This window comes from Narcine bancroftii, chromosome 10, assembly GCF_036971445.1.
Source record: "Narcine bancroftii isolate sNarBan1 chromosome 10, sNarBan1.hap1, whole genome shotgun sequence".
Classification (NCBI taxonomy): domain Eukaryota; kingdom Metazoa; phylum Chordata; class Chondrichthyes; order Torpediniformes; family Narcinidae; genus Narcine; species Narcine bancroftii.
Genome location: NC_091478.1, coordinates 74,094,388 through 74,108,207, shown reverse-complemented (window position 1 = coordinate 74,108,207; position 13,820 = coordinate 74,094,388). Strand labels below are relative to the sequence as shown.

The 13,820-nt window shown below is 43.6% G+C and overlaps 1 protein-coding gene and 1 long non-coding RNA gene across 2 annotated transcripts in view; both read right to left on the bottom strand.

The window, feature by feature from the left end:
- Positions 1-13,820, bottom strand: part of snrkb (SNF related kinase b) — a 136,203-nt gene that overhangs the window by 28,985 nt on the left and 93,398 nt on the right. The gene's annotated exons all lie outside the window — the stretch shown is intronic.
- On the bottom strand, positions 2,192-7,261 carry LOC138743968 (uncharacterized). Its single transcript, XR_011345147.1, has 3 exons — positions 7,136-7,261; positions 5,958-6,122; positions 2,192-2,423 (listed from the first exon to the last, which is right to left on the bottom strand). It is a non-coding gene; the product is annotated as an uncharacterized lncRNA (long non-coding RNA).

Here is a 13,820-nt window from a genome sequence, read left to right as displayed (position 1 = left end):
GCCACATTGACCACCGCCAGTGGGCTGATATCGCCTCAAACCGTGCATCTTGGCGCCTCACAGTTTGGCGGGCAGCAACCTCCTTTGAAGAAGACCGCAGAGCCCACCTCACTGACAAAAGGCAAAGGAGGAAAAACCCAACACCCAACCAACCAATTTTCCCCTGCAACCGCTGCAACCATGTCTGCCTGTCCCGCATCGGACTTGTCAGCCACAAACGAGCCTGCAGCTGACGTGGACATTTACCCCCTCTATAAATCTTCGTCCGCGAAGCCAAGCCAAAGAAAGAAATGTAGGTAGCCTTTTTCCACTGAGTAGGTGCAGGGCCAGTGCTACCATTAGGCAAAATAGGCAGCCACTTAGGGCTGTTGAAGAGAGCAAATTGTACCCCTCATTTCAGGTAGGCTGAGGAGAGGATTCGGAGTCGGCGTCGGGAGCTCTGATGTGCCAAGGGGAGTTTTATGTAATCCTAAATGTGTATTTGGCTGTTTGAATAAGTGAGATATTTACATTTATTGTTCCAATAATTCTAACATTGGTTTGATCAATTTGTTAACACTTCATAAGAAAAGTCGGTCGGTCCATGACTAGCCCCTTTTTAGAGGATTATAATTCATGAGAAGAGGAACCAAGCAGATTTGAGACCAAGATGGTCCAGGGTAACTTGTTATGGACAGCTCAGGACAGGTACTAGCTGCTTTCTAATAGCAGAATAACTATCAATATTCATAGATGAGAAATAAAAATATATAAATTCTTAAAAGAAAGTTTCATAAGGCAGCCTAACAGAACAGCATTTTTGAATTTTCTGTGTAAAGTCATATTGAAATTATATAGTTACATTTTGCTCATGGTTCTCTATCAATGTATCACAAGTTCTCCCAGTTGTTGTTGTGTAATGTGGAGATACTCTCCTTCCAGGCAGTTCTTAAAGAGACATGTAATCAGCTTTATTATTGCTCAAGTTGATGCCGTCCCACAGTGGTGTAATTAATAGAGCTACTGCCTCACAACTCCAGCCATCTGGCTTCTGCCCTGAACTCTGGCCCTGTCTGTGTGCAGTTTGCACATTCTCCCTTTGAGCTTCCTCTGGATGCTTCAATTTCCTCTCGATTCTCAAAGATGTGGCAGATAGATTATTGGCCATTGCTGTAGTGTGTGAGTGATTGTAGAATCTGGGGGGCAAATGAAAGAAATGTGGAAACATTTAAAAAAGGGAATAGCATAGATTTGTGAAAATGGTTATGGGAAAGTCAGCACAAACTTGATGGGCCAAAGGGACCTTTTCATACTGCATCGTTCTTGTGGAAAAAAATGGGCACTGGAAGGTATATAGACAAAGGTGTGTGAAGTGAAAGGTTTTAACATTGTGTTGCCCTTGGGAGAGGTCTGCATTCTACCGAGTGCCCTTTAGTTCAAAATGATTTGTGTGCCAAAATATTTTCTTTTGTATTTGAGAAAGATAATCAAAGATTGATGCATTACATATTCTTGCAATTTTAAAATAAATTTAGCAGTTTCAAGTTTTGTGCTTTTCATTTTTTTCTACAAAACATCTGTTTTTGAAAATTGAAGTTGAGTGGTACAAGTAGTTGCCCTTGCCCAAGGCACAAAATAGTCTGGCACTGGCCCTGTGTAGGTGAGGTACAAACCAGATAACATGATTAAAGGTGAAAGGGTAAAGTTTAGGGAGAGCATTAGTGGGAACTTCTTCGAGTGGTGAATGAGAGCTCAATTTTAATATTTTAAGAAGAATTGGGAAAGGTAATGGATGGGAGGGGTATGGAGGGCTATGGACTGGGTGCAGGTCAATGGGCAAGGCAGAAACACAGTTCGGCACACACTAGAAGGGGTGAAGGGCCTCTTTCTGTCCTGTAATGTTCTATGGTTCTATATGGCAGCTGCACAATATCAGACTGGAAGTCATTACAGAGGATCATCTAAATGGTTGAGAGATCACTGGGGTCTCCCTTTCCTCTAAACACGACATTCACCAGGAGCATTGCTTAAATAGGCCCCAAAGAATTATACAGGATAATTTTCATCCAGCACACAGTATCTTTGACAATTACCATTAAGAAGGAGGTACAGGAGCATTAAATTCAGGACTGCCAGACTGGGAAATAGCTGCTTCCCACAGGCTGTGAGATTGATGAACAAGATCCAGTAAACAAGTGAATAATTCCACATATTTATATATATATTTATTTTAAATTATATTCATACACACGCAGTGATTAGTGCATGTACAGTGTTCCAGAGAAATGCTTTTTCATCAGGTGGTATATGCAGTCAGTTGAATGTTTGTCAAGGGAAGTCCTGGGAACCTCCCATTCTATGATGTCTACATCCGACTTCCTTTTCTACATCAATTCTTTTTCAACGCTATCACACACCTAGTTCTATCCAGTAATCTCTTGTACCTGCATTGTAACATAAATAATTCTTGGCAAATTATGGGGTTGGACTTGAACTCATAATCTTATTTAACAAATAAAAGTTGTATTAATTGAGGAAGGCAGACAACAGGCACACATTCCTGCCAGCAATACAGAGAAGTGCTGGAGACAGCACGGCTGGGGGCGTAACAGTTAGCACAATGTCTTTTACAGCGCCAGTGATCGGGACTAGACCATGGTTCGAGTCCCATATTGTCTGTGAGGAGTTTGTATTTTCTCCCCATGTCTGCATGGGTTTTCTCCACGCATTCCGGTTTCCTCCCAACATTGAAAATGTACTGGGGGTGCAGGTTAATGGGGTGTAAATTGGGCGACACAGACTTGTTGGCCTGTTACCGTGCTGTATGTCTAAATTTAAAAAAATTAAATTTAAGAAACTTAGCAGGTCACACAGCATCCATAGGAATGAAAAGGCAATCAGACCTTCAGGCCATAAGCAGGAGAAAGCATGGTAAAAATGAACAGGTGGGGCGAGGGATCATTTTTTTGTCTCCCAAGATGGAGAAAGAAAGATAGAGAAAGGGGACGGAGTTGCAATAGATGGACCTACTTCATTGGAGGTCAGGGTGCAAGTCGGCAAAGTTGATAAAGTTAATGAGCTCATCATGGGTGCAGGAGGCAGTACCGATGCAGTGGTCAATGTTATGGAGGAAGTTGAGGGGCCTTGCCTGTGCAGACTTGTAGCATGGATTACTCCCCATATTCAGCAAAAAGACAGACACAGCTGGGCTCCATGTGAGTACTCATGGCTACTCCTTCGACTTGGAGAAAGTGGGATGGGACAAAAGAGATAACTGAGGTGGGAAAATAGATCTGCCAAGTGGAAGAGGGTGGTGGAGAGGGATTGGTTAGGTCTGTTATTAAGGAAAAATTCCCCTCCCTTCAACTTTTTAAATCTGGTGTCCATCTGTTCTTCCAAATTCTTGACAAAGAGCCCAGGCCCAAAATGCTGATGACCTTTTACTTCCTCTGGATGCTGCGTGGCCTGCTGGGTTTCTCCAGCATGTCTGTATAGTGCACTAGACCTAGGCACATGCAGTTTCGTTTGTTTAACAACATTCCTGCCTGAAGTGCTCATCTTTCTTTTGATCTGAGGTTGGCTAACTTAACACAAACTCTATGTTTATGATAGAACCTCATAGTTGGAAATGGTCAATGCATTATCAAATAAACAGGTTGGATAATTTCTAGATGACAAAGCAATAAGGGCTTTTAATTGTGGTTGAGCCTAATAGATGCATGATTTTATTGAAAATGAGAACTGCATTTAAGCCTCAAATTACAGGTTCTGCTTATGGGGATGTTTAATGAATCATTTTTCTTCTGCAAAAAATATAAACTAGGACTTCCTAATGGAAAGACTAAAATCTGTCCGGATTGGCAGCAGAACATCGAACAATGTGAGGGGGTTGGGGGGTTTATGGGCAGGGAGCAGGTAGGTGGTACTAGTGGAGTTCACTTAAATTGGTGCGGACTAGAGGGACTGATGTGGCCTGTTTCCGTACTGTAATTGTTATATGTTATATACTCGTCAGTATGCCAAAGAGCTTCAATCACCTCTTTATAAAGGAGCTCATAGCTCACTGACATTTGTAAATTGCAGGTTTAGTTCTCTGAAAATAGCTCAATAGTGTTGGGATTGGCATGGCCTGGAAGACACACAATCCACTGAATATCAATAGGATTTCAGACCCTGGAAATTTCTGCTGAATTTAATAGGTTTCAATGAGTTTGAGAAGAAATTATATCTGTTGGAACAGCGCAAGGGAAAACATCCTAACACTTAATCTATCAAGGGAATAAATATGGATTTAATCTACAGTGATTGACACAGCATCCTTGCCCAATTACAACGAGCATGTTAATTTACATCGAATGGTGACACATTCTCTATAACCATGATAGGTCACGGAGAACACAGTAGACAAATTCTTGAGGCGGTTTCCTCTTCAGTAATATTTGCACAGTGTCCCCCTTCTAAACACAACCTCTTGGGCACCCATTCTCATGTGGATACCCTTTGGGGTACTCACCTATGAAACAAGTTTTCTAAAAGAGAAAATAATTGTGATTTTACAGAACTTCATTTAATTTTATGAAGGCTTCATTGGTAGCTCAAATTCGGAAGGTTGGCAGTCACTTCTGAAATCTGAAAGACCCCCACCCCCTTTCCCCCTTCAGTTCAAGACTGTAACGAATGGAAAATCAACAGCCCCATATCCATGATCCTGAAGTTCTGTACACATGTAATATGAATTGCAATTAACATTTGTTAAAGAGTGGATTCAACAACATTGATTAAGAATATCATTTATAAGTAAATTTTGGACATTTTTGGACTTGGGAAGAGAGCATGAAACCTCATGGGATAGGACATCAAAGGGCCAACACTTATGGCAGCCTGTCAATCTCATCCGCAACCATGTCCTGCGTATGCTCCAGTAACGATGGCAAACTGTCAGTGCATTGTACAACTGACAGCATGTTACTTCCTATAGAAATCCAGAGGCTATTGAAGGTGGAAGCGTGCTGGTTCAGAGAGCATGGAGTTAAAGCTGAGGTCCAAAATTGGTAATTTTTGCGCATGGGCTTGGGTCAAAGGCACGGCGTGAGTTCAATCCCATTGGATGAGCTGAATTAAATTTTCAATATTGAAGAAGCTCCCTATCTCATAAAAACTGTTCATTGTAAACATGGATTGTTGAACCTGAATAATATTTTTTAAATGTTATGTTTTAAAATAGTGCCTTTTTACAAGGTGAATGATGAGAAGTTTAGGGGAGATATCAGGGGTAAGTTTTTTTTTACACAAGGATGTGGGGGGCCTGGAAAGTCTTGCCAGGGATGGTGGTGGAGGCTGAAATATTCTTAGACAGGAACATGGATGGAAGAAAAAATAGAGGGTTACAGGGTAGGGAAGGTTCAGTATTTTTTTAAAGGAATATATGGGTCAGCACAACATTGAGGGCCAAAAGGCCTGTACTATGCTGTAGTGATCTATGTTTCAGTGCCTGCCTATCTTTACATTGCTTTTTGTAAAAATGGTTAAAAAAAACTTAAATAACTTGGTCCTTATAACATTCTAAGTTGAAAATCCTGCAAAATGTTTGTGTTCTGATGTGGGGCAGAATCACAACTGCCCAACACACATCCACTGCAAAAGGGTCTCAATTCCAAATTGCATTCGAAAAAAAGAGATCTGTTCCAGAGTCCTCTCAAGTTTTGCAGGGTTTGAATCGTGTCTCTACACTACTTAAAAAAAATAAGTAAGGGCCAATGGCTTTTCTCCTCAAGTTCGCAAAGAACAAGAGCATCATGCAGTATTTTGAGGGAGAGAGCAGATGTCTACTAAGCAGCCTCACCAGACAGCGATCTCTGACCAGGACAAACATTCTGATCGCTAAATGCTTGAAGGTATCAATGAGTGGCACATCACAAGTGACAGATCCTCAACTTTGCCATAAAATCTGGGACAATTGATAAAGTAATATAAATTACCAGGAACAAGGAGGTAATTCTGAAGGACAATAGTGCAGAGTGGATCTGCTGTACTCTCTTCAATACCCTGTTCATTACTGCTGTTCAGCCAGGTTTTGGCTCCCTTTTAAGCAAGCCACTGCAGCATTGAATCTCCATTACACCTTTGCGATCTTCATCAGATTCCTTTGAAAATAAAATGCCCCAGTGTTATTCCCTTCTACTGTGGATTCTTGGGTCCCACACAGCCACAAACAGCGAATATTATACAAAACTCCCTTGAATACTGCAGTGTTAATTGCACAGGATGTCTGAGTCAGCAAGTGAGTAGGGATGAATCAGTGACCCATTTGATGTTTTTAATCCTATTTCCACAACACTCAGACAATAAAATAGACTTTTCCCATCCCTGGGCTCTGTGTGAGACTGATTTTTCCACATATTACCAAGCTACCATTCCCATTATCAGCACCAATTGGCTCACGTTAAAACCTCACATAGGGAAAGATCACCACCACCAAACAGCCTCTTCATTTAGGATTCTAGTTCTTCAATTCAAAGCATGCTTTTGTATTAAATGGTTAAATTCTCCATGCCACTAAAATGTAAGTGATCTCCCCATCATAGTGAATTGTGAGAGGAGAGAACCATTTCAAACAATAAATGGGGACTGATGGGCCTGGGGACCACATTAGAGTCATAATGCTCTACAGCAGAGAAACGAGTCCTTTAGCCCAAACCATCCATGACTACTTGTGCTCGTTCTATTTGCCTAATATCCTGCCAAGTCTTTCCTATTCACATACCTGTCCAAATGACTCTTAATTCTGCAGCTCATCAGTGGTAGATTTATAGTTTGATGCTTTTGCTCTTAGTACAAAAGGCCAATAAAATAGTTATAAATGTTGATGTCATCTCATTCATCATCTACAATTAGCGGCCATTGCCAGCAACCCCAGCTTTTACTGCCTAGTCTTTGCCACCTTTGCCAAGGTGCTAGAGTGCCTTGCAGTTGGCATGGTGAATGCATCTCCACATAACGATTGGTGTTGTAAAATTCTGAGCCAGTGAAAAACAACACATTTCCACATCATAATGTTTCAAAGGTGTCGATTATCGCAAAGCTCTCCTGTAACTCAAACTTCCTCTTTGTTCTTGATGAAGGGCTCAAGTCTGAAACGTTGGTTATGTATCTTTACCTTTGCTATATAAAGTACATGGTTTGACTTGTTGAGTTTCTCCAGCATTTTGTTTTTGCCTCCTCTTTGTTCATTGTCACACTGCCTCTTTCTCCACTTCCTCCATTCCAATACCCTTAGTCATTCTATCCTACTTTTCCCAATCCCCCTCCCCCCCCCCCCCCCCCACCCAACGTGCTTCAATCCCCACATCCCCCAATGCCAACACCAATCTCCAACTCTCAGATGTTTGGAAGGTGAAAACATGGGTTGTTGCTGCAATACGCTTGACAGCAGCCACAATGGCCATTATGATGCCTCAGTGGTGGAGAGAATGAACAAACAGAAGATGTTCGCCAAACAGGCTGCTTTTCAATCGAGTTACACAGCACAGAAACAGGCCCTTTAGTACACTGTGTTCATGTGTAACAATAATTCCCTTTACTAGATCTTCGTGTGGGGCATGCTTTAAGTTTGCAATTCAGGTTTTTGTCCAAATACCACTGAAATGTTGTGGGAGTCTATTCCAGCACCTTCTCAAGCAGTACATTCTGGAGTGCAAGCACCTGCCAGGTGAAATAAATTATCCTTGGCTTCTCCTCTCACACTCATCTTCTACCCAAGCCCTCTGATTTAAAAGATCTGTGGTTATGGAGAAATGTTTCTCACTATTCATTGCCGGTCTTGATTTTGTCCACCTTTATCAGGTCTCCCCCTCCCATCGGCTTCAAGGAAATCAAAATGCAACCTCTCAGGTCTAACCTTTGTCCCAACGACATCCTGGTGCATCATTTTTGCCCACCCTGCTGCCTACGAAATGGAATGGGATCAAAATGCTTGAAGACGGCAGCTCTTCAAAACTAGAAGAGTGCATTCCACTGCAGTCCTAACATGTGCCTCATAACGAGGGAAGTAACATCATGATTATTGCCAGAGCATTTAAGGGGTGACACTTTCAGTGATGGTCAAGAGACTGGTTAATCCTCTTACCTTTTTTGGTTGTTGTGGGGGAGGGGTGGGAGGACGGAAATGGTTATTGTCTGGCAACTTATGAAACAAACAAGCCCAAGTTTGAAGATTGAGCAGCCAATAACAGCTTCAGGGAAATTGCCGCTCCCCACTTCTGACTGATGCTGGAGGGAATATCACTAACGAAGCAGTTCATCATGGCTTGTACTGGGCCATTGCCCTGAGGAAAGTTGCAGCAACCTCCTGGAACCAAGGCAATCACAACCATCCCCCAGTGAAGTCTGCATCGGCTAAAAGCCAACCCAAATCTCGGATAAGAAGCAGGAGGTTTCTTTGGCTACAGATGACCTGATGCCCATATCGAGGACTTCCCAGCCATTCTTTGACTGTACCACCTCAGCATGGCTCATCCTACCAGTGGGACAGAACAATGTTGGCCCACCCCCAGTGAACATTGAGGAAAGCTTTGTGCAAGCAGTAGGAATCTGAAGCATCAAGGCAGCTTCTTTCTCACTTTAGTTTTCCTGAACAACAGCAAAAGATTGAGGGGCACGTTTGGCCCTTTCCAAGAGCAGGGAGCTGATCACATTGCTTTGGGTTTGAAATTACAGATTGACCAGATTCTCAAGCATGTTTACAAGCCAAGATAGGTTTTCATAATAAGCACAGCAGCTCTTTCTCTCCCCGTCTTTTTAAACTGGCTTTACATTCCAGGGTTATTTGACATTAGACGTGAGAACAATGCTGAGTTAACCAGGTGGAGATGATTGTACTGGCACACCACCCTCTGTAGTTCAGCACAGCCACAGGGTCTTGGATGGAGCAAAGAAACTAGCTGCACAGCAACCTCTCCCCATAAAAAGAAAAAAAATGCAGAAAGTGGAGAATATTTCTATTTCTACTCTTCATTGTCACTTGCAGTAGTTTGGACATCCAGCTTGACTGGCAGGAAAATTGGCCAATAAATCCTTCCTGGCTTCACCATTGTCATTACACAAAGCCCTTGTTTAAAACATCCGTTGTTCCACAGCATGCATCTGCCCTTGACCCTCTGTCCTGACTCCACAAGAGAGCTGTCAAAACCTTCACTCACAGGGCTGGCTCCCCACAGAGGAGGAATGTCTCTGGAACTGGCACCAGATCCAAATGAGCAGGAGATTCAAACTGAAAACATTCATATCCGGAAGACGGCAAACCAGCGAGTGGCTTGGCGCGCGACGGTCAGGCAGGTAGACAACCTCCGCAGCTGTTGATGGTCAGCCGGTAAATCGAGGGAAGAGATACATCGGAGTAATAGAAGGTCCTGATGGAGCCATGGCCAGAGTGGAAGGAAGTCAGGCAGGCTAAATCAAGCTCAGTTACCCAGTGACACACGCTCACAATCACTGCAGTCCTTGTCTTGAGGGAGGATGGGGTGGGGAAATAATTACTGACTGCAGTTGGCCCCCAAATGCTTTATAAAATGAACATATTGCAAATTTCTCTACTCTTATGCAAGGTAATAATGGCATCAAAATGCACATAAAAATCCCCACACGATAATCAAATGGGGACTAAATGTTTGATGAATGTTGGGTGAGGGACCAGGAAGAATTGCTCTGCTTTTTTGGAAGCAAGCAACCAGTAATTTAAACTTGACACCTGACAGCTACACTTGTTGGGAAATAGTATATAATGACACTGCCTTTGAGGTAGGAAGATTTATGCAAGGTTTATATTCAAGGCAAATTACACTATTGACACAGAACTCACAGGTCAATTTCCCCTTCGAGCACTAGCAGTATCCTGGGCATCAAAATGGCAACAGCAGAAGGCCGTGAAGATCATGTCCTGCCTGACACAGGCTTATTACTGCAACTAAATGAAATGTAACCACCCCCCACCCCCCCCACCCTCGGGACCCAGCTAATACACTTTGGATCCACAAGGCTCAGATGGTGGGAAGCTTCATGGGTGCGGCCTTAGCACCATGAGCCCTAACCTCAGAATTGCAGCCATTTGGCCCATCAAATCCATACTAACTCTTTGAGTCCAGCCAATTCCACACCTATCTACCCTCCAGACTCCTGCAATATTTTACATCGGCTCACAGGTGGTCTCAAATGCCCAGCCGAGACGCCAATGATGCACTCCCTTTGGCGGAGGTCAGAGAGAAAAATTGGCCCCTCCCAAGGCCTCGGGTAGCCTGCTCAAGTTGCAGCTGCAGGCCAATTTGGTAGCTATCTCCCTCCCTCAAACCACTCAAATGGGTGGGGTGCCACAATGGTTCAACTGTACCCGAGTGCCACCTCCATGGACTGAGAACCAGCAAGCCATTTGTAACTTCCCTGCATTGCAGGAGTTCAGAGCCGGTGTTTAATCAGCTCATCCCACGACTTGCTTTCAAAGTCATTCAGCCTGGCAGCTGGGGAGAGAGAGAGATAAAAAGAAATCAAGAGCAGCTTGCAGTGAGCGGCAGGTTGGTTCAGGTCCCTTTCAAAGTGCTTTAAGTACCTCAGACAGCAGCCTGTCAGATTAGCAGGAGTCAGTTCCTGATTCAGTCTCAGAGACCAGACTCACCCGAGCCATTCATAGAAATGCCTTTAGCCCAGAGCAATGTGAACGAGTTGTTACTGAGTCACATCGATCAGTGTCTTTTGAAGGAGTCACAAGACCATGGTCCTGGCTGTTCACTCTCGTCAATACAACATGCTTGCAGTGTTGGGAGGATTATTAACCCTGCTGTTCCTTTCATTGCAGCATAGAAGGTTGCTCTTTTGGCCCATTGATTCTATTCCAATTCACAAAGGTCAATCTTATTCTCCACTAATTTTGCATGCAACCAATTGTCCCCACATTCCCATTAAAGAGCCCAACCCCTCAACAGCATGAACACTGCCAACCTCAAAGTCTTTGGGATGTGGTAGGAAACCAGAACACTGGGAGGCAGTGTCTTAAAAAAGCAGCCTCTATCCTTAAGGACTTCCACCATAACCAGGCCACGCCCTCTTCACTCTGCTACCATCAGGAAAATGGTACAGGAGCCTAAAGACGAGCACTCAGTGACACAAGGACAGCTTCTTTCCCGTTGCCATCAAATTCCTGAATAATCAATGAACCAAAGACGCTGCCTTACCTTTCATGCATTACTAGTATTTTTTTTGTAAGAGGTTGTAAGATGGTTATAAATGTTTGCCATAAAACACTGAATTTAATTACAATAAATTTTGATTCTAAAAGCCCATTCAATCACAGAGAACATTCAAACTCCACACAGTCAACGCCCAAGGCAAGAGCGAAGCCAGGTCACAGGAGCTGCGAGATAGTACCTTGAGTGTGCCACCAAACCTCCCTACCCAATCCTTATTTTTGAAACATGACGACACATTACAGTTTCTGATGGCTTGTTGTGCAATCATCTGTTGCTTTAATTCTGACTTTACAACAGCTTCATAAAATATTTCATTGGTTATAAAGCATTTTGGAGCCACCCATTGTTGTGGAAGACATTACATGAATACAGGCCTTTCTTTTCTAGGCCCATGGAAAGCAGAGTTAATGGTGCTGGGACAAACCCATGTTGACATTCTCCAGCATACACCAGTCTAGTATTGGGAATCTGCTCAGGAGGTGAAATTCAAAAGGTCTGACCCTTTTCAGAGATGCTCCTTCTCTAGGTGACTTCACAGTTGTTAAATTGCTTGTTTTTTCCACCAAGAAATACGATTCCAAGGAGGTCTGATGCAAAACAAGAAGCTTCAGTAGAGATATGAAGCATCTATTGCAGCAGAGTTGAATGGGTAGGAATGGCCAGATTATGAGACCCCATCAATACAAAGTGAGCTGTCCTCGGCCAAGTAGCTGGGGAGTTTAAATAGTACTTGCCTCCCCCAGTAAGGGAAGCATGCCCACAGTGGTGGACAGGGCACAGGACGGAGCTCCTCTTCTTGCTTCAAGGAATTCAGTAGACAATGCTTCATGTTGCTGCTAAGCAAGGGCAAAGGGCAGTGGCTGAAAAAAGATGAACTGGGTCCAAGATTCATGAAAAAGACTGTACCCCAAGAAGGTCCAGCACTGTGAGGACTATTTCTTGCCAACATGCTACAATTAAACTGCAAGAACTTATCTTGGGAGGTTGGCTGCTGTCCAGGCTTGAGTGGTACCCCATCAACCAGCCGAAAGATTAATTCCCTCCACTACTAGTGCATACTGGCAGCAGTGCATTCCCGCTACAAAATCCACTGCAGTTAGCTTCTATGCTGCTCCAGGTCCACCTCACAAATCCGTGACCTCAAGCATTGAGGAAGACCAAGGCAGCAGGAGCGCAGGCCTGCATTGACCCATCCAATTTGGAAATATATTTGACAGCCCTTCATTATCACTATATCACTGGGTTTAAGTCCTGGTACACCCTTCCCAGCTGTAAAGGAAGAGTGAGTTCATCAGAAGGAAGAGGCTGGGAATTTTCTCCCTGGAGCACAGGAGGTTGAGGGAGGGGGAACCTTGTGGAGCTATAAAACATGAGGGGCGTAGATAGGGTAAAGTCTCTCCCCACCCCCCCCCCCCCCGGTAAAAAGGAGTCTAAAATTAGAGGGTATAGATTTAGGGCAAGAGGAAGAAGATTTAAAAGGTCCCTGACGAACATTTTTGTCACAGAGGGTGTTGGGTTTTGTAAGGTAAAACATCATGAGATGGGAATGTGTAAGGAGTTACCCTGTGCGGGGCTGTAACAAGATGTGAATGCATCCTTGTACTTACAAGATAAGAGAGACATTGATGGATTGAGAGGCAGGAAGCTAGCAGGGAAAGGATAGCAACAGTTTTAGTCATTGGACAAGTAATGATATGATGATGTTCTAAGCACGTATCCAAGGGTATAAAAAATCACCATTTTGCTGATAACGGCAGAATGCATTCTCCGACTAACATTGTTAGTCGCAAGTGTTACAATCCGGTAATAAAGAACAAAGAACCCTGATTTCGACTCAGTCTGGTGTTTGTCTCACTCATTCATGAACAAAGCAGACCTAACAGTTTTTGGAATGAGCTGCCGGGGCAGGGATATTGAGACAGGTACGTGAATATGAAAGGTTTAGAGCGACTGGCTTGGCCAGAGTTCACAAAGGGCTGTGAAACTCTGATTCTATGAGAGGGCTGCTGCAATTCAGGCAAGGGGCTCACCACCACTGTCTGGAGGGTGATTTGAGCTGGGCAGTGAGCGTACCAGCACTCCTCACTTCCCCTAAATAAAATTACACAATGCTCAGTATTTCCAGGCCAACACATCAGGCTCTTAAATTTTTCCTCTTTCCTTTCTGCTTAAGGTACGACCCTTCCTGACATGCATTCTTCACACAAGAAGTGGGTTAGAAGCAACAGCAGGCCTTTATTTTCTTGGAGATTGGACTTCCTCTCAGTTAATTTGGCCCCAAGGGTTAAAGCTTATTCTGGATCATGATAGATATGTCTGTGACAGTAAATGGTAGCTCTTCCAATTCTCACATGCTGTGAAATCAATTTCCATCAGAACGGCAGAGTGAGCAAATCTGCTGCCTGCTACAACTGGCAACTTCAGCCAGGTGAATGGGTGAGAAATGCGCTGGGTCGGGATTTCTCCCAGGACTTCTGCCAGAGTGCTTTGGATAGCAAGAGAAGCTACAGTCAGAGCCATTGTTAAATAACACAGGATATTTGACCCACTACCATCAAGGAGGTACAGGACCATCAAAATCAGGACTGCCAGACTGGGAAACAGCTT